At 47.0% G+C, this 21,139-nt stretch overlaps 1 long non-coding RNA gene across 1 annotated transcript; it reads right to left on the reverse strand.

Annotated features, from left to right (window-relative positions):
• Positions 1–831: 831 nt before the first annotated feature.
• Positions 832–20,440, reverse strand: LOC121004709. Its single transcript, XR_005779817.1, has 3 exons — positions 20,431–20,440; positions 11,447–11,461; positions 832–962 (listed from the first exon to the last, which is right to left on the reverse strand). It is a non-coding gene; the product is annotated as an uncharacterized LOC121004709 (long non-coding RNA).
• Between the last annotated feature and the right edge of the window lie 699 nt (positions 20,441–21,139).

Consider the following 21,139-nt stretch of genomic DNA (forward strand, 5'->3'; position numbering starts at 1 on the left):
GAGGATGAGGTGGAGGAGGATGAGGATGAAGCATGTTCACAGCGGGGTGGCACCCAACGCAGCTCGGGCCCATCACTGGTGCGTGGCTGGGGGGAAACGCAGGACGATGACGATACACCTCCCACAGAGGACAGCTTGTCCTTACCTCTGGGCAGCCTGGAACACATGAGCGACTACATGCTGCAGTGCCTGCGCAACGACAGCAGAGTTGCCCACATTTTAACGTGTGCGGACTACTGGGTTGCCACCCTGCTGGATCCACGGTACAAATGCAGCATACTCAAGTTAGGGTTAATAGTGTTCCTGGGTATTGTAGTGCAATTGCGACCACTAACCTGAGACAGCTGACTCTCTGCAAGGGCAGGTAGTGAAAGGTAATGTTCGTGACGCCAGTGCCAAGTAACGGTGGCACACCGTTTGCTGATAGCAGGAATAACTGAGGAACCACGCAATGGTAAAACAGAACTTGAGCTTTACTGGACCTTTTTTTGTAGTCATATACAGGGACATAGATGGAAGCGCAGTTCCTTTGAAGACAGTTGATTTCGGTACATTTAATGCAGGCAATATATAGCAAGGTGATCTCAGAGGGTTAAATACAGGACTTGCAGTACAGGCGGCTTGCACTCTATTCCTGACTGATCTTGGAACATGGAAACTATTCCCCAAGGTCCGATGCCCTAGCTCTGGCGTATATCCTTGGGACTGTATTCATCAAGTACCTCCTCTGCTGTCTTTAGTACCTCTTGCTTTACTAGACTTGTCTCTGCCTCCCTCAGTTTCTTCAGGCTGGTTATCTGTGATGTTCCTGCTTCTGCAAATATGGACTCAGGAGGGGAACCTTCTCCTTGGATCTGGAACCCGGTTACAGGGACTGCAATACCCTCTCCTAGTCTGCAGGCTCTAGGCCTGCTCTGCTCTCACAGGCCCATGGCCTGGCCTTTTCTCAGACACGGTCTAAACTAACTTTCCCTTCCCTGACTGGGCCTTATATAACCTAGGGCTCCCTAGCTCCCTCTAGTGACTTAGAGCTGGAATGACATCCCTAGCAGGCCTGCACATGCAAATTTCACAGTAACAGGGAAGTACATAGCATTACATTATGAAGATGACTTATACCAACCTCCCCATAAATAAGGGGAAACGACAGCACCACAAGTGACCCTTCTGTAGTGACGGGCATTACAGCTCCCGTACACTACATACCCCGCTGCTTTAAGCTGAGTACGACCTCGTACTCCATCAGGGCCCGCCCAACTGGAATTTCCACCTGAAATAGAAAAAGACACATGCAGGCATACATATACGTAGTTCATCTGCATATACATTCATATCAGGTCCAATTGGCAAAGGTGAAGTGTGGTGACAAGGGGCGTCTTTCTCTTCTCTCAGGATAGTGAGTGGAACTGGGGCGCTGACCTGGCACAGCGGATGTTAAGGAACCAGGATAGTCCATGACAATGAATAAGTCCATAATAAAAGCAATATCTCAGAGGCTCGCACATAGGAAGTCCATCTCTGGGCACATAGACTTGAATAAAAACCTATTACTAAATACGGTCAGCAGCACACATATAAAATGACAATACAGGACTCTGACAATACCAGGGCCATGTTATCCTGGGAAGTCCTGCTTACCCTTTAAAAACGGTGCTGACATAAAAGAGCCCTTTCAACCTGAAATGGGGGTTAAAAGGGGAAAACAGTGCAAATAAAGGCACAACTGGGATTCTCAGATGCAGGCAGGGTGTCCCGAAAACAAACATGGGCAGGCTGGGAGCAGTGGTTCACAGTGGCAATTTAGCATAATGCCACCGGCCGTGGAGAACTGGCAGAAAGCTTCACCAGCCTGGCAAACATAAGGGACAGTTCCAGCCATAACGGTAATGTCTCTGTGGGGACATACAAAAGGGCCTAGTAGGCCTACTTACAGGCGTGTATCGAACTCTTCTTCAGAGGAATCATCATTGGGCTCCCACAGCAATTGTTCTGGCCTCGCAGGCCATATTTGGAATCCGTCTCCTCGCACTATCTTGACCGGAGGGGGCTTTTCCAGCATCGCTTCTACCTCCGTTTGGGTTCTGGGGAACGGGACCCACTGCACGCACCCGGCGTATCCGATACTTTCCACCCGGTATATTCTCTTTTGCAGTAAGTCTACAGCCGTAGGTCCGTTTGCAGACGGCTCCAGTGGAGGTGCGGTGACCGCTGCCAAACGTCGGGCTTCAGCACAGACCTCGGCCCTCCGGCAACTGTCCTGAATCTCTCGCTTGACCTCCCGCTTTACTGCCTCAGGAGGGGGATACGGGTCAGCAGACCTCTGCAGGACAATGGGCTCCCAGAACACGTCAGGCCCAAAAAAGATCTGGCTGTGCAGGTGAGTGGAGCGGGGCGGCTGGGATCCTGGATCCTTATCTTGGGCTGGTGCGTCACCCTCATCCTCTTCTTCCCAGTTCTCAGGCCGCACCCTAGGGCGGGTAACCGCAGTGGCATAGGGTCCCCTCAAACCCTCCGCCGGAGTGTATTCCACTATTTCTCCCATCACGAGGTTATACAAACGGTCAGGCAGATAGTGGCGCTTCACCGAACGCCTATTTACAAAGAAATCTCGGCCTGTCCCCAGCTCTTGGATAAAGCCGAAACCCCGTTCTTTATAGAAAGTCACCACAATCCCGCGGCGCCGCTCCAACTGGGGCTTACCCGGGAATGGATCCGCCTGGATAGACTTCGCCATTTCTTCGAACCGCTTCTTTCTCGTGGTAGTCTTTTTAGCCACCACTACCCGTAGTTCAGCCATCAGCGTCGGCCACTGCGGGTGCCGGCGGCGGGTCACAGCTAGCTCTGTGGCTTGATCCCTCAAGCCGATCATCCAGCCTGAAGGGTCCCAGGTCTCCGGCTCAGGAGAGCTTGGTGGAGTCGCACCCCACTCTATCATGGGTTCTAGATCAGGCATCTTAGCGTCCGACGTCCCCATCTTTTTCCCAGCTTCCTTCAGCTCTCCCCCGGGCTCCTCCCTCCTGCTGGGCAGTTCTCTCCCCGTCACAGGCCCGCCCCCTAGGCATAACACAGTAGGGACGGCGGCCACATTATAATCCATCCAGGTGGGTGGTGTCCCAGGGCAGCTTTCTCCTCCTTCTTGGAGGGTTTTGGCGCCAAATATTCGCGCCACTGCAAACAGTGATGGCGCAGGAAGAAGTCCAACGGCGCCAGCGGCCATCTTGGGTGCCATGATGCAGCTATTCAGTGACAGCAAGCAGGATGGTAGAAAGTCCATAAAAACACACTTTGATGTGGCGATTCTCTTCTCCTTGATAGCGCAACACTGCACAGCGCTTTTTGGAGGTTTTAGGGACACTCTTTGTATGTCTTTCAGTCCACAAAGTCCACTTTAAATAAACAGGCAATTTGTCACTTTGGTCACAGGGCAAACTGGATAAGGCACAAAGTTCACGCTTCTTGCACTAGAAAGCGTGCGTATCCTGTTCGTGACGCCAAAAGAGACGTGCAGCATACTCAAGTTAGGGTTAATAGTGTTCCTGGGTATTGTAGTGCAATTGCGACCACTAACCTGAGACAGCTGACTCTCTGCAAGGGCAGGTAGTGAAAGGTAATGTTCGTGACGCCAGTGCCAAGTAACGGTGGCACACCGTTTGCTGATAGCAGGAATAACTGAGGAACCACGCAATGGTAAAACAGAACTTGAGCTTTACTGGACCTTTTTTTGTAGTCATATACAGGGACATAGATGGAAGCGCAGTTCCTTTGAAGACAGTTGATTTCGGTACATTTAATGCAGGCAATATATAGCAAGGTGATCTCAGAGGGTTAAATACAGGACTTGCAGTACAGGCGGCTTGCACTCTATTCCTGACTGATCCTGGAACATGGAAACTATTCCCCAAGGTCCGATGCCGTAGCTCTGGCGTATATCCTTGGGACTGTATTCATCAAGTACCTCCTCTGCTGTCTTTAGTACCTCTTGCTTTACTAGACTTGTCTCTGCCTCCCTCAGTTTCTTCAGGCTGGTTATCTGTGATGTTCCTGCTTCTGCAAATATGGACTCAGGAGGGGAACCTTCTCCTTGGATCTGGAACTCGGTTACAGGGACTGCAATACCCTCTCCTAGTCTGCAGGCTCTAGGCCTGCTCTGCTCTCACAGGCCCATGGCCTGGCCTTTTCTCAGACACGGTCTAAACTAACTTTCCCTTCCCTGACTGGGCCTTACATAACCTAGGGCTCCCTAGCTCCCTCTAGTGACTTAGAGCTGGAATGACATCCCTAGCAGGCCTGCACATGCAAATTTCACAGTAACAGGGAAGTACATAGCATTACATTATGAAGATGACTTATACCAACCTCCCCATAAATAAGGGGAAACGACAGCATCACAAGTGACCCTTCTGTAGTGACGGGCATTACAGCTCCCGTACACTACACAAAGACAATGTGCCGACCTTACTTCCTGCACTGGAGCGTGGTAGGAAGATGCGCGAGTACAAGCGCACGTTGGTAGATGCGCTACTGAGACCATTCCCAAATGTCACAGGGGAACAAGTGGAAGCCCAAGGCGAAGGCAGAGGAGGAGCAAGAGGTCGCCAACGCAGCTGTGTCACGGCCAGCTCCTCTGAGCGCAGGGTTAGCATGGCAGAGATGTGGAAAAGCTTTGTCACCACGCCACAGCTAACTGCACCACCACCTGATACGGAACGTGTTAGCAGGGGGCAACATTTCACTAACATGGTGGAACAGTACCTGTGCACACCCCTCCACGTACTGACTGATGGTTCGGCCCCATTCAACTTCTGGGTCTCCAAATTGTCCACGTGGCCAGAGCTAGCCTTTTATGCCTTGGAGGTGCTGGCCTGCCCGGCGGCCAGCGTTTTGTCTGAACGTGTATTCAGCACGGCAGGGGGCGTCATTACAGACAAACGCAGCCGCCTGTCTACAGCCAATGTGGACAAGCTGACGTTCATAAAAATGAACCAGGCATGGATCCCACAGGACCTGTCCATCCCTTGTGCAGATTAGACATTAACTACCTCCCCTTAACCATATATTATTGTACTCCAGGGCACTTCCTCATTCAATCCTATTTTTATTTTCATTTTACCATTATATTGCGGGGCAACCCAAAGTTGAATGAACCTCTCCTCTGTCTGGGTGCCGGGGCCTAAAAATATCTGACAGTGGCCTGTTCCAGTGGTGGGTGACATGCAGCCTGATTCTCTGCTATGACATGAAGCCTGATTCTCTGCTGACATGAAGCCAGATTCTATGTTATGGGACCTCTCTCCTCTGCCTGGGTGCCGGGGCCTAAAAATATCTGACAGTGGCCTGTTCCAGTGGTGGGTGACATGCAGCCTGATTCTCTGCTATGACATGAAGCCTGATTCTCTGCTGACATGAAGCCAGATTCTATGTTATGGGACCTCTCTCCTCTGCCTGGGTGCCGGGGCCTAAATATCTGACAATGGACTGTTCCAGTTTTGGGTGACGTGAAGCCTGATTCTCTGCTATGACATGAAGACTGATTCTCTGCTGACATCAAGCCTGATTCTCTGCTATGGGACCTCTCTCTAATTGATATTGGTTCATTTTTATTTATTTTAATTTTATTTTAATTCATTTCCCTATCCACATTTGTTTGCAGGGGATTTAACTACATTTTGCTGCCTTTTGCAGCCCTCTAGCCCTTTCCTGGGCTGTTTTACAGCCTTTTTAGTGCCGAAAAGTTCGGGTCCGCATTGACTTCAATGGGGTTCGGGTTCGGGACAAAGTTCGGGTCGGGTTCAGATCCCGAACATTTCCGGGAAGTTCGGCCGAACTTCTCGAATCCGAACATCCAGGTGTTCGCTCAACTCTACTCATCAGCTTTCTGAGCCCCCTAGAAGAAAAAAAAAAACATAGTGGGAAGTAAGGGAAGTGAGGTCACTTTATATAGTACTGGCAACAGGGAGACATCCCCTGCTTCTGATAGAAATTCTTTTAATTATACATCTGAAACAGAGAATAATATGGCTGGAAGAGATTTTAGGGAAGTCCAATCTAGTTGAGCTCCAAAAATATTGCTGAAAAAGTTAAGGGTTATACCATGACTAATGTAAAAAATGAAAATAAGACATCATATATTACATGATGATCTCTTTCTAACAACCCTGCTAGATTTATATCAAGCTGGCAGCTCAAGGGGAATGTCTTTTCTTCTGCAGTGTGTCTCAGCTCTCCCTATTACAGCTCAGTAGGCAGTTGAAGAATGAAACTGAGCATGAGCGGCCTTCTCAGTGAGCCGGACAAAGAAATAAGAAAAAGAAAAAACAGCAGTTGGCGGTATACAGATAGATTTTATTGAATAACTCAGTGGCTGTACTACATTTTTAATTATATGAAATTACAAAAGTATTCAGATCCAGGTGCTGGTTTGAAAACTGTAGAATATTTTTCATGGGACAACCCCTTTAAGGCATTTTATTGTAAGATATGATCCTCTTCTGGTAGACTCTGATGATTGTGAATCCAGTTTGTCCAGCCTTGACCTATATGCTCGGCGTTCTGCCACTGCTGTAATAGTAATTTAAAGCATGCAAAATACAGTACTTTGGGACCCTCAAGGTTGTATTTCCAGGCATGACAAACTTGTAAGTACTGTATGTCAATTTTTGGTCCCACATTTCTTCTGAAGTTATTGTAGCCCACATCAAAAAGTCTCCTAGTTCTTCTGGTCACCTGAAACACATAAATAAAGAATACATCTTTTTCAGTGTAACAAATAGTCCATTCCACATAAATAGTCAGAAATACTCTTAAAAAAATAATATGCTTTTATTTGTTCAAATGGACTTTGGTGAAATCCTAAAATTGTGTTGAAAAATAACATTTAATGCCCCATCAAGATGGCTTTTATGACCTAAACACCTATGGGGGGGTTATGTCTATATCTCATTCGGTAAGATTCTGTCCAGAAAAATATAAAACAAATTGACATACTGGATAAGGTGGAGCTTGAGGTGATTAGGATTCACATTCCGCATACTCTGATCCGTTTTCTGCATATTCTGCTGAAAATAGTTAAACCAACTGGCTGTAGGGAAGTAAACAATGATACCATTACTATTTTATCACTTCATTTTTAGCGAATGCTCTGTGGAAAGGAGCACTAATGTCAGTATTCAAATACTTAGTATTGGCATTAAAGGGGTTCTCCGGGAATTAAGAAAATTAAAATACCTAAATATTACTTTATTATAAATATATTCCCAAATATCTTTCATTAGTTATAATGGCTTGCTTTGTCTGGGGAGCAATCATTAGGAGAAATAAAATGTCTGCTGTCCTATTAGTACACACAGAACCTGTCCTAATCACATAGCAGGACACAGCCACATCCTCACCTTCTCTCTGTACTTCATGTTACCTCATGAACTCCGTTCCTATAGAGATTCAGCTGAAGATCATATTAAACAGTATTCAGGACCATAACCCCTGACAAGCAGAGCAGAGAGGAGGATGAGGCAGCTCTTTACCTCAGTGTTGTGAAGTAACTTGTCATGCTGTATGATTAGGACAGGTTTTGTGTGTGCTAATAGGACGGCGGCCATTTTATTTCTCTTAATGATGGCTCCCTAGACAAAACGAGCCGTTATAAGTAATAAAAGGTATTTGGGAATTTATTTATACACTGACCAAAAATATAAACGCAACACTTTCGGTTTTGCTCCCATTTTGCATGAGCTGAACTCAAAGATCTGAAACATTTTCTACATACACAAAAGACCCATTACTCTCAAATATTGTTCACAAATCTGTCTAAATCTGTGTTAGTGAGCACTTCTCCTTTGCAGAGATAATCCATCCCACCTCACAGGTGTGGCATATCAAGGTGCTGATGAGACAGCATGAATATTGCACAGGTGTGCCTTAGACTGACCACAATAAAAGACCACTCTGAAATGTGCACAGTTTTGCCTCATTAGGGGGGTCAGAAATCCAGTCAGTTTCTGGTGTGGCCATCATTTGCCTCACGCAGTGCAACACATCTCCGTTGCATAGAGTTGATCAGGTTGTTGATTGTGGCCTGTGGAATGTTGGTCCACTCCTCTTCAATAGCTGTGCAAAGTTGCAGAGTATTGGCAGGAACTGGAACACGCTGTTGTATACGCCGATCCAGAGCATTCCGAACATGCTCAATAGGTGACATGTCCGGTGAGTATGCTGGCCATGCAAGAACTGGGATGTTTTCAGCTTACAGGAATTGTGTACAGATCCTTGCAATATGGGGCCGTGCATTATCATGCTGCAACATGAGATGATGGTCGTGAATGAATGGCACAACAATGGGCCTCAGGATCTCGTCACGGTATCTCTGTGCATTCAAAATGCCATCAATAAAATGCACCTGTGTTCCTTGTCCATAACATACGCCTGCCCATACTATAACCCCACGCCACAATGGGCCACTCGATCCACAACGTTGACGTCAGCTCACCCACACAACGCCACACACGCTGTCTGCCATCTGCCCTTAACAGTGAAAACTGGGACTCATCCCTGAACAAAACGCCTCTCCAACGTGATGGAAGCCATCAAATGTGAGCATTTTCCCACTCAAGTCGGTTACAACGACGAACTGCAGTCAGGTCCAGACGCCGATAAGGACGAAGAGCATGCAGATGAGCTTCCCTGAGACGGTTTCTGACAGTTTGTGCAGAAATTCTTTGGTTATGCAAACCGATTGTTGCTGCAGCTATCCGGGTGGCTGGTCTTAGACGATCATGGAGGTGAACATGCCAGATGTGGAGGTCCTGGGCTGGTGTGGTTACACGTGGTCTGCGGTTCTGAGGCCGGTTGGATGTACTGCAAAATTCTCTGAAATGCCTTTGGAGACGGCTTATGGTAGAGAAATGAACATTCATTGCACGGGCAACAGCTCTGGTAGACATTCCTGCAGTCAGCATGCCAACTGCACGCTCCCTCAAACGTTGCGACATCTGTGGCATTGTGCTGTGTGATCAAACTGCACATTTCAGAGTGGCCTTTTATTGTGGGAAGTCTAAGGCATACCTGTGCCATATTCATGCTGTCTAATCAGCACCTTGATATGCCACACCTGTGAGGTGGGATGGAATATCTCAGCTCATGCAAAATGGGACCAAAACCGAAAGTGTTGCGTTTATATTTTTGTTCAGTGTAGTTACCAATAGAAATGCACAAACAGGTCACACAGAAATTCTGGGTTGGATTACACCCATTAGGTATATACATATGTTGCAAATAACAAACAGTCAAACAGCTTTTTATTTAATCAGCCGTGCAACCCAATATATTGTAAATGACATGAAATACAGTATGTGTGGTGTATTTGTTGCAGTCACATGGAAGTAAAACATAGTATGCAGTCAACTGCTAATAATCTTGTCTTCACAATTGCACGATACTTGAACTGTAATACAACTCATGCAGTATATATTTGAAAGATTTTGAGAAATTGGTGCTCAATCGACACTAGTATATACCATATTTAAATGAAAACCAAAGTGCTCGGGTGCTCGATGGAAACACCACTGAAATGGTTCGGGAACAGCATGGGGAGGATGCTTAGATGCATCTTGGACTCCCAGGTCGCTGCTGGGAAAGATGTTGTCCGAGTAGTATGCCACTTTTACAGACTGACAATAATACGCACCAAACCGAAGATAAAATCGATTTTAGAAGAAAAATTGTTAGGAAACATTCTTTCCTGTATATTTACTTGTATATAAAGTGCAAGTGCTGCCAAAAATTACAAGGAATATGCACTCCGATACAACCTGTATATCACATAAAGGAGGGCCTCATTCACATTGTGGTACAATTGTTCCGGTAGTGGGACTCCTACACTTATAAAGCCTATGCACTAAGTGAAAAGGCTGCCAAAAAAGGAACCGGCACTCCAATTTCACTCTTTATTACACATAAAGGAGGGCATCATACACACCCTTGAAAAATTATAATTGGTGGCCTGCTGGTGACCCTCAAAAACATTAGGGGTGAGGGCCTGCTGTTTATCTGACCATCTAATAAATTAGGGGTGAGGGCCTGCTGCTGAGCTGACCCTCTAAAACATTAGGAGCAGGCCTGCTGCTGAGCTGACCCTCTAAAACATTAGGAGCGAGGGCAGCCTAATAAGCATGTTAATATGATGGAGGAGGAGGAGGACAAGAAAAGGGAGACTGAACCATATACCCTTTTTTGTGGTGGAAGGGGTGCATGGGAATACAGTGTATTCAATACACCATAAAAGCCACATTTAAAGTGCCTTTATGTTCAGCCGCTTTCCTCTGGTGGAGTAGAGAAGTCAGAGACAATCCAGGCCTTGTTCATTTTGATAAGAGTCAACCTGTCAGCATTTTCAGTTGACAGGCGGATGCGCTGTTATTATGCCCCCAGCAGCACTATATACCCCATCTGACAAAACGCTGTCAGCAGGGCAGGCCAGCACCTCCAAGGCGTAGAGCGTCAGTTTGTGCCATGTGTCCAGCTTGGACACCCAATAGTTGAAAAGCACGGAGGGATCACTGAGGGCGCTGACACGGTCTGCTACGTACTCCTTCACCATCTTCTAAAATTTTTCCCTCCTTGTGACACTAGGCCGCGCATCAGGGTGAGGGTGCTGGCGGGGTGTCATGAAACTGTCCCAGGCCTTGGAGAGTGTTTCCCTGTCTCTGTTGGAACTGCTGTGTGTTCCCCTCGTCTCCCCTCCTCGGTTGCCCAAGGAACTATGTACTCTGCTGCCAGCGTTATCAGCTGGAAATTTTTGCAGAAATTTTTCCACAAGGACCTTCTGGTATTGCACCATTTTGCTAGTCCTCTCCACCACAGGAATGAGAGATGAGAAGTTCTCTTTGTAGCGGGGGTCGAGAAGGGTGAGCAACCAGTAATCGGTATTGGCAAAATGCGTATAACGCGAGGGTCACGGGAAAGGCAGCAAGTCAGCCATGTGAGTCCCAACAGACAAGACTTCGCTGTCCTCATCAGAAGGATGACTCTCAATCTCCGCATCCTCTTCCTCCTCTTCGGCCCATCCACGCTGAACAGATGGAATAAACCTGCTATGGGTACTACCCTCTGTAGCGGAGGCAACCATCTCCAGCTCCTCCTCCTCATTATCATCCAATTCGCGCTGAGAAGACGAACTGAGGGTGGTCTGGCTATCACCCTGTGTACTGTCTTCCCCCATTTCCACCTCTTCCACATGCAAAGAGTCCTCCTTCATTGTGAGCAGCGAGCGTTTGAGTAGACACAGAAGTGGGATGGTTACGCTGATAATAGCGGCATCGCCGCTCACCATTTGTGTTGATTCCTCAAAGTTGCATAAAACCTCACAGAGGTCAGACATCCATGCCCACTAGTCGCTTGTGAAGAGCGGAAGCTGACTGGAAAGGCAACGACCATGTTGCAGCTGGTATTCCACTACTGCCCTCTGCTGCTCACAAAGCCTGGCCAACATGTGGAACGTCGAGTTCCACAGTCGGTGAGCTGGCATTTGCCATCACTGCTGCAGCGTTGCCAAACCGGCGGCAGCTGTAGATGACTTTCGGAAATGGGGACACACGCAGTGCACCTTCACCAGTAGCTCAGGAAAATTGGGGTAGGTTTTGAGAAACCGCTGAACCACTAAGTTGAACATGTGGGCTAGGCATGGTATGTGTGTGAGCTTGTCGAGCTCCAAAGCCGCCACCAAGTTACGGCCATTATCAGACACAACTGTAGCGGTCAGAGGAGGAAGAGACCGCAAGGCAGGATTCAAATACAGTACAGCAGACAAGGAGGTTGAAGGATACACCGGCTTTATTAATGTACAATACTACTGCACCAGAGGCGCAATTGACACAGGTCAGAAACAGTACAGGGAGTGCAGAATTATTAGGCAAGTTGTATTTTTGAGGATTAATTATATTATTGAACAACAACCATGTTCTCAATGAACCCAAAAAACTCCTTAATATCAAAGCTGAATATTTTTGGAAGTAGTTTTTAGTTTGTTTTTAGTTTTAGCTATTTTAGGGGGATATCTGTGTGTGCAGGTGACTATTACTGTGCATAATTATTAGGCAACTTAACAAAAAACAAATATATACCCATTTCAATTATTTATTTTTACCAGTGAAACCAATATAACATCTCAACATTCACAAATATACATTTCTGACATTCAAAAAACAAACAAAAACAAATCAGTGACCAATATAGCCACCTTTCTTTGCAAGGACACTCAAAAGCCTGCCATCCATGGAATCTGTCAGTGTTTTGATCTGTTCACCATCAACATTGCGTGCAGCAGCAACCACAGCCTCCCAGACACTGTTCAGAGAGGTGTACTGTTTTCCCTCCTTGTAAATCTCACATTTGATGATGGACCACAGGTTCTCAATGGGGTTCAGATCAGGTGAACAAGGAGGCCATGTCATTAGATTTTCTTCTTTTATACCCTTTCTTGCCAGCCACGCTGTGGAGTACTTGGACGCGTGTGATGGAGCATTGTCCTGCATGAAAATCATGTTTTTCTTGAAGGATGCAGACTTCTTCCTGTACCACGGCTTGAAGAAGGTGTCTTCCAGAAACTGGCAGTAGGACTGGGAGTTGAGCTTGACTCCATCCTCAACCCGAAAAGGCCCCACAAGCTCATCTTTGATAATACCAGCCCAAACCAGTACTCCACCTCCACCTTGCTGGCGTCTGAGTCGGACTGGAGCTCTCTGCCCTTTACCAATCCAGCCACGGGCCCATCCATCTGGCCCATCAAGACTCACTCTCATTTCATCAGTCCATAAAACCTTAGAAAAATCAGTCTTGAGATATTTTTTGGCCCAGTCTTGACGTTTCAGCTTGTGTGTTTTGTTCAGTGGTGGTCGTCTTTCAGCCTTTCTTACCTTGGCCATGTCTCTGAGTATTGCACACCTTGTGCTTTTGGGCACTCCAGTGATGTTGCAGCTCTGAAATATGGCCAAACTGGTGGCAAGTGGCATCTTGGCAGCTGCACGCTTGACTTTTTGTCAGTTCATGGGCAGTTATTTTGCGCCTTGGTTTTTCCACACGCTTCTTGCGACCCTGTTGACTATTTTGAATGAAACGCTTGATTGTTCGATGATCACGCTTCAGAAGCTTTGCAATTTTAAGAGTGCTGCATCCCTCTGCAAGATATCTCACTATTTTTGACTTTTCTGAGCCTGTCAAGTCCTTCTTTTGACCCATTTTGCCAAAGGAAAGGAAGTTGCCTAATAATTATGCACACCTAATATAGGGTGTTGATGTCATTAGACCACACCCCTTCTCATTACAGAGATGCACATCACCTAATATGCTTAATTGGTAGTAGGCTTTCGAGCCTATACAGCTTGGAGTAAGACAATATGCATAAAGAGGATGATGTGGTCAAAATACTAATTTGCCTAATAATTCTGCACGCAGTGTATAAGCGGTTTTATATGAATCGACATTAAAGTTACTGAAAATTTGCATAAAGGCAAAATGCTCCACAAAAGCAGCAAGCACAACAAAAAGAAAAGAAGGCTACTCTCTCCTAAATTCTTCTATCTGATCCTGCTACCCAGGATGCACTTCTACAGTGCCTTGCTACAAGAACCCTATCCTATGACCTGACAGGATTTGCACAGTGCACTCACAGTTCAGTAGACAACGGGCTGTTCTTGATCCGTTATACACAGGCAGATACAGTCTGGCTCTTGGTCCAGTTAACAATTCCAGCATATAGAGTAACCCCTAAAACAATAATTTTATTAGTATACCTTAAAAAGGATCCCACTTGGGTCCACTTATTATAAAGCAAATAATATGAAAACAGAATAGTGTATCCTATAATTGCATCCAGTATACTTGTTAACCTGGGGTATGGGGATATTTGTCCCTATAGCTACCCCTGTCCTATAACCTCAGCCCAGGGAGAGCTCCTAATGGTGGAGGCCCCCTGTCCACGTACCTAGACTTCTACCCCTCACAGGTCCCTATGGGGGTACAGCAGGGATATTCCTAGTTTACCAAGAAATAAGGCGAGGATGTAAAACACTAATGGATATATATATATATATATATATATATATATATATATATATATATCTCGACTGGATGCAAAAAGAAAGAAAAGAAAAAAACAATAATAACGTGGTACAGACATATACAGAAATACACTCAGTCAGGGTTGACTATATAGTCATACACCTAAACTACCTCTTTTTGACGCGTTTCCCCCATAAACAGTGCCATGGGATCATCAGGAGGTATAATATAACATTGGTCTATACAAAGTAGATGCAACCATATAGATACTGGCATATAGCCAGGTCACATAGAAAAGTGCTACACAATGTACACCAGCATAAAGCCAGGTCGCACATATGAAAAAAGAGATAGTCGCTCTACAAAAATTGATTGAGGGGGAACGTAATCAGGCCAGTAGATATGTTTGATAGCATCATATCCGGCTAGTTACGTGCACATTTTGATGATCGTGCCTGCAGCGGACTCCTTCAGAGGTAGACAGTATATTCCGCATCCTATAGGGCAGAAAATAATCATATACCTAAGTCAGTTTGACGTTTATCATCCAGATATATATAGGTGCAGAGATCAGTGTGGACTCACGGTTTAGATGGTAGGGAAGATGCCAGTAAGAGATTATTCCTGTTGTCCCCCTATCATGAAGTCCTAGTGAGACCCACACTAGAATCCAAAAATCATAGTCACAAATAATGCTCATGTTGAATAAGAGCTAGATAATCCAAAGCCTTGGAGTCCTAGTGACAAGATGTATAAAACTTACATGCTGGAGTCCTTCCCTGTGTTCATGTTCCCCCTGGTAGGCAGTTTGTTACTGATGCTGCAGCTGTATTTAAAGTGCTGCCACTTGGCGCCCCATAGCCCTATTGGTAGTCTGCATGACTTCCTGGTTAATGTCACTTCCTGTTGCTGGAACGCATATGTGTTCCACAGGACGGATGTTCAGGATATTCACAGAGCTGCATTGCTTCCTGATTAATGTCACTTCCTGTTGCTGGAACTCATATGCGTTCCACAGGGCGGATGTTCAGGTTATTCACAGGGCTGGACAGCACAGTTAATGCTGCGCTGTCCTTCCGGTCTATGGAACGCATATGCGCCCCACAGGGCGGATGTTCCGGTTATTGACACAGCAGACTCACACTCTCAGTGCTGCGCTGTCCTTCCGGTCACTGGAGCGCAAAAGCGTTCCAAATCGCGGCCTCCCATCTCTAAATCACTTCCCGGTTCCTGTATGTATCATCATGTGATATATTATTACATTCCACACGATTCAGGGCATACCCATCACAGGTGTATTGAGGTAATTTAGGTGTATGACTATATAGTCAACCCTGACTGAGTGTATTTCTGTATATGTCTGTACCACGTTATTATTGTTTTTTTCTTTTCTTTCTTTTTGCATCCAGTCGATATATATATATGTATATCCATTAGTGTTTTACATCCTCGCCTTATTTCTTGGTAAACTAGGAATATCCCAGCTGTACCCCCATAGGGACCTGTGAGGGGTAGAAGTCTAGGTACGTGGACAGGGGGCCTCCACCATTAGGAGCTCTCCCTGGGCTGAGGTTATAGGACAGGGGTAGCTATAGGGACAAATATCCCCATACCCCAGGTTAACAAGTATACTGGATGCAATTATAGGATACACTATTCTGTTTTCATATTATTTGATTTATAATAAGTGGACCCAAGTGGGATCCTTTTTAAGGTATACTAATAAAATTATTGTTTTAGGGGTTACTCTATATGCTGGAATTGTTTACAACTATTTACCCCATTATATATCCATGTATATTGATATTGCTGGAATTTGATCTTGGTCCAGTTACTTGCTTGGCTCCACAGGGTCTTTTCCTCTCTCAAGTAGCAGGTGCAGGAACCACAGTGGCTCAGCTCCAGCAGGAGTAGCACGTCTTGTTGCTATTCTCTGTATTCCACAGTTTGCAGTCTCCGTTGCTCAATTACACAACTGGCAGAAAGGGATTCCTGTTTAGTCCCTATTTATAAGTCTGACCACAGACAGGTTGTCTTTCTCTTTACCAAGAGGGACACGGTTCTCCCCAGCTCAGTCCAGGAACAAAAACACTGCTATCTTCCTCTGTTAATCTGTGTTGGCCCAGGCAGGAAGAAATCACTTCTTATCTTCCCTGTGGGTCAAACTCCCTCACTCCTGACAGAGTCCTTATCTTCTTCTCAGCTGGCTCCTGCACACACCAGCCTGGGAAAGCTCATTAACTCATTCCTGGCCTCTGGAACAGCACAACTCATGTCGCTTACTCAGTCACAGTGGCCTCTGGTGGCCGGAGGGAAACATGACAGTCTGCATAGATATAAGTGCTGGAAATGCTGCTGGATGATTCAGGGCTGCCTCTTACACATCCATGCCTGGTTGTAGGTTAAGTGGCGAGAGCCACAGCTCACTCTGGTCCCTTATACCCTGCCACAGCCAGGGCTGGGACAAGGCCATTTGGTGCCCAGGGCGAAGATGGCAAACTGCGCCCCCCCCCCCCCCCCCCCCCCCCGTTTTTAAGAAAGAATCAATGTTGTTTCAAAACAAGAATATACTTAAAGCAATAGAACAAAGGACTGTGGGACTTTGAAATTCACAGACACTATAAAGTTCCCCCCCATCATCATGTGCCAGTATAAAGTCCCCCCCATCATCATGTGCCAGTTTTGTAATAAGCCCCCCCAATGTGCCAGTAACACTATTGTAAAAAAAAACAAAAAAAAAACACTTATACTTACCTAAGTGTCAGCGATGCGATGCAGCCTCTTCCTGTGTCCCACGCTGTAATGTAAGGCTCAGGCGGCACGATGACGTCATTGCGCCGGCCTCTGATAGGCTGCCGGCCTAGTGCCTGCAGCCAGGGGCGTACATAAAAATCACTGGGCCCCATAGCAGGAATCTAAATTGGGCCCCCATTCCCCTTTTATAGCCCCTCCCTTTGTTCTATGAACTATTCTTGCTGCTGCGTTTTATAATTTATGCCATCAGGGCCGGAATGGGATTACAAAACAGCCCTGGCACACAAAAGAGGTATAATAGATGCAGATGTATATTATATACAGCAGTGTACAGTTATGTGAGGTACGCGGTATAATAGATGCAGTGTGTACAGGTATATAGTATATTCCCTAGTGTTCTGATATGTGAGGTACAGGGTATAATAGATGCAGTGTGTACAGGTATATAGTATATACAGCAGTGTACTGATATGTGAGGTACGGGGTATAATATATGCAGTGTATACAGTATATACAGTAGTGTAATATGTGAGGTACGAGGTATAATAGATGCAGTGTGTACAGGTATATAGTAAATACAGCAGTGTATTGACACCTCGTACCTCACATATCAGTACACTGCTGTATATACTATATATCTGTTCACACTGCATCTATTATACCTCGTACCTCACATATATAGTATATACAGAAGTGTACTGATATCTGTACACACAGCATCTATTATACCTCATACCTCACATATCAGTGCACTGCGGTATATACTATATATCTGTACATATTGCATGTATAATACTGTGTAATATATGCAGTGTGTGTGCATGTATGTGTGTGTATATATATATATATATATATATATATATATACAGAGCAGTGTATTGATGTGACACATAGAAGGTATAATACTGTAGATGCAGTGTTTATAGAAATATGTGGTCAGTTATGCATTATAGTCACTGTGAGGTACATGAGGTAGTGGTAACTGTCTGAAGTAGTATACATGAGTGAGCAATGAGTAAAAACAGGGCATGGAGGGGGGGGGGGGTAAATGATGAAAAGTGGAGGACCTCCTCTTACCTCTCCATTCCAGTCTGTATGGATCAATACAGAGCTGCTTGTGAACTTTTAATACTTGCTGTTAGGGGTTGAAGGACCTGTGATGATGTCATCACAGGTCCTGGCAGATGTACCTTTGAAACCTAGGAACTACACCATTTTTGGTGCAGTTCCTTTGCTAGATTCTGCAGGACCTGTGATGTTGAAGATGATGTCATCACAGGTCCTGGCAGATGCACTGTTCTAACCTGGGAACTACACTTTACACTGTGCAGTTCCCTTACAGGACCTGTGATGACATCATCAAAGGTCCTTTAGCTTTAGAAAGGTAAACAGGAGTAATTAGGGGGCGGGGCCTCTCCTCCACTTCGGTGCCTGCCTGCAGCCTATCAGAGGAAAGGGAAGGGACACGCCTCTCCCTCCCCTGCACCTCCGCTGGCACAGACAGTTTACAATGGAGATGAGCGCAATGGAAGCGCTCATCTCCCTGTGCCCGGCGGCGGCTGCTCACTTGGGGGGGGGGGTCATTTTAGTTGGGGGGGCACATGGGGGGGCACAGCATGATGTAGGGGGGGCCGTGGCTGGCACTTCACCTGCGCCCCCCTCCTGTCCGCAAATGGTAGCGCCCAGGGCACCCGCTCCTTCGGCCCCTGCCTTGTACCGGCCCTGGCCACAGCTCTGCAGCGGTGTGCTGTTTGTCACCTAAGCAAATTAGTTTAAGCACGGCCTGTTTCCGCTTCCCCACTCCAGTGCTACACTGCTTCCACCTACTGACTGATGGCTGACTGGTGCTGCAAGATGAGAATTCAGAGGTGGAAGTGGAGGAGGAGGTGGAAGAGGAGAAGGGGGGTTGCAGCCACTAATGTAGGTGGTGGCAAAAATCCTGATGGAATTAGGGCCCGCAATCCTTGGCGTCGGTAGCACCTGTGCCATCCCAGGGTACGACTCGCTCCCGGCCTCCACAACGTTCACCCAGTGTGTCGTCAGGGAAATTGTCACGGCGGGGAGTGGGGGAAACCCCCCACCATGCGGTATCAAAGGGATAAAGGGTAGCTACTAGGCCAGGACGCCGGGATCAGGGAGCAGGTCACCTCCTATTGCCTCCCTAATCCTCTCCCTAGCTCCTAACCGTATGAGCCAACCCAGATGGTAGGAAGGCTCATACTCCAGAACCTCAGGGCCCTACTAACCTTCAAGAAATCCCTGAACTAGGAGCAGGGTAAAGACGACCTGTTCCTCCACAACACGGAGGAACAGGAGTCTCTAAAGGCCTAACTGCAAGGAGAGGGGAACACATACAGCTATAAGGAGATCACAGGTAAGTGAAACCAGTGACACACTTACCTGCCACAGACACACTGACTGGAACCCGTGCACAAGTGCTGTTGTCCACACCAACATTAAAAGGACACAGCACACACCACAAACCACACAGGAACCCAGGACACCCATAGCTGCAATAAACGTGAGACACCATAAGAACATCTATGACCACAAGGGTGGCCCTCACTGGACAGATGGAACAAGCCAGGAACCGTGAACCACCAGCATACACCAAGGCTGGAGGAACCCAGAGCTTCAGGCATCCAGCAGAGGCTAAATAGTCCAAGCAGCCACACCCACACACACATAAACACAGTGTTCACAAAACACTAGGAAGGGAGTTAACCCTTCCAACACCAGACAAGGGAAGGAAGCCACTTAAAGGGGAAGTGCACACACAAGCATACCAATCCACATGTTACCACCGGCAACAACATGCGTGGCAACCATGTCCCGGCAATCACCCAGAAGGCCGAGACACTGCCACCGCATGCTCTCACAGCAACACTTTGCCACGGGCAACCGCAAGTGTGGCAACAGTGTCACAGCGAAAACCAAAGGCCGTGACAGAAATGTAGTGTCCCTGGCCAAAAGCACTTGTCCATATGTCAGTCGTTAAGTGGACCTTCCCAATAACTGCGTTGGGTCAGGGCACAGGTGATGTTACGGGACACATGCTGGTGTAAGGCGGGGAAGGCACACCGGGAAAAATAGTGGAGGCTGGGGACTGAGTAATGAGGGACCGCCACCGCCATCAGGCTGCGGAAAGCCTGAGTATCCACAAGCCTAAATGGCAACATTTCCAGGGCCAGCAATTTGGAAAGGTGCGCATTTAGTGCTATGGCCTGTGGGTGGGTGGATGGGTATTTGCATTTTCGTTCAAAGGCCTGGGGTATGGACATCTGTACGCTGCGCTGGGACACAGAAGTGGATGTGCTAGCTGATGGTGCTTGCGAAGGTCCAGGTGCAGGGTGGGAAGCATCCGGGCCTGCGTTTTGGACAGGGGATTGGCCAGCACGTAACACAGGGGAAGAGGAGGCAGTAGTGTGACCCGCAGATACTGATTGTGGACCCAGGCGTTCGGCCCACAGGTTGCAAATTACAATTCTTTTATCGTCCACACTTTCCTCAAAAAAAGCATCAGACTGCGGAACACCTACCCCTTTACAAGGGAGATTGCCGCAAAGGGGTGCTCCGGGGAACAGTTGCGGGCCTGTTTGGTGTGGCCCGCCTTCTTCCCTTTGCCACCCCACTGCCTCTTCCAGCCTGTTGCTGTGCTGCGGATCCCTCCCCCTCTGTACTGCTGTCCTCACTCGGCTTGTCACCTTCCCAGGTTGCGTCAGTGATTTCATTGTCCACCACTTCCTCTTCCACTTCCTCACTCTGGTCATCCTCCTGACTTGTTGACCTAACAAGAACCTCACTTATTGACAACTGTGTCTCATCTTCATCATCAACCTCTTGAGACACTAATTGCCGTTGACTTATTGGCAACTGTGTCTCATCATCATCATCCACCTCGTGAAACAATTGCTGTTCCCCACCGTCATCTTCTTGGGACTGTGGATGCTTAAGAGTTTGGGAATCAGGGCACAAGATCTCCTCATGTCCCTCTTCAAGCGGGCTTGGCGAGAGGCCCAAATCAAGGAATGGCGATGAAAAGAGCTCCTCGGAATATCCGAGTGTGGGATCACTTGTTTGCCAAGACTCTCCATGGTGGGAGGAAGGAAGATCATGGTGAGGATTCTGTTGAACAGACTCTTAGCTACTGAGACTGGGCTTTGTGGAAGACAGGATGGTGCTTAACCGACTGGAAGCATTATCTGCTGCAATCCAACCGACCACCTGGTGGCACTGGTGTGACTTCGAGAGTGGTGTCCTGCGCCGCCCTGCAAACTGGGACATGAAGCTAGGTATCGTGGATGAGTGTGTTTTTTGTGCTCTGGCAGCAGGCACA

Source organism: Bufo bufo, chromosome 6 (genome assembly GCF_905171765.1).
Source record: "Bufo bufo chromosome 6, aBufBuf1.1, whole genome shotgun sequence".
Taxonomy (NCBI): Eukaryota; Metazoa; Chordata; class Amphibia; order Anura; family Bufonidae; genus Bufo; species Bufo bufo.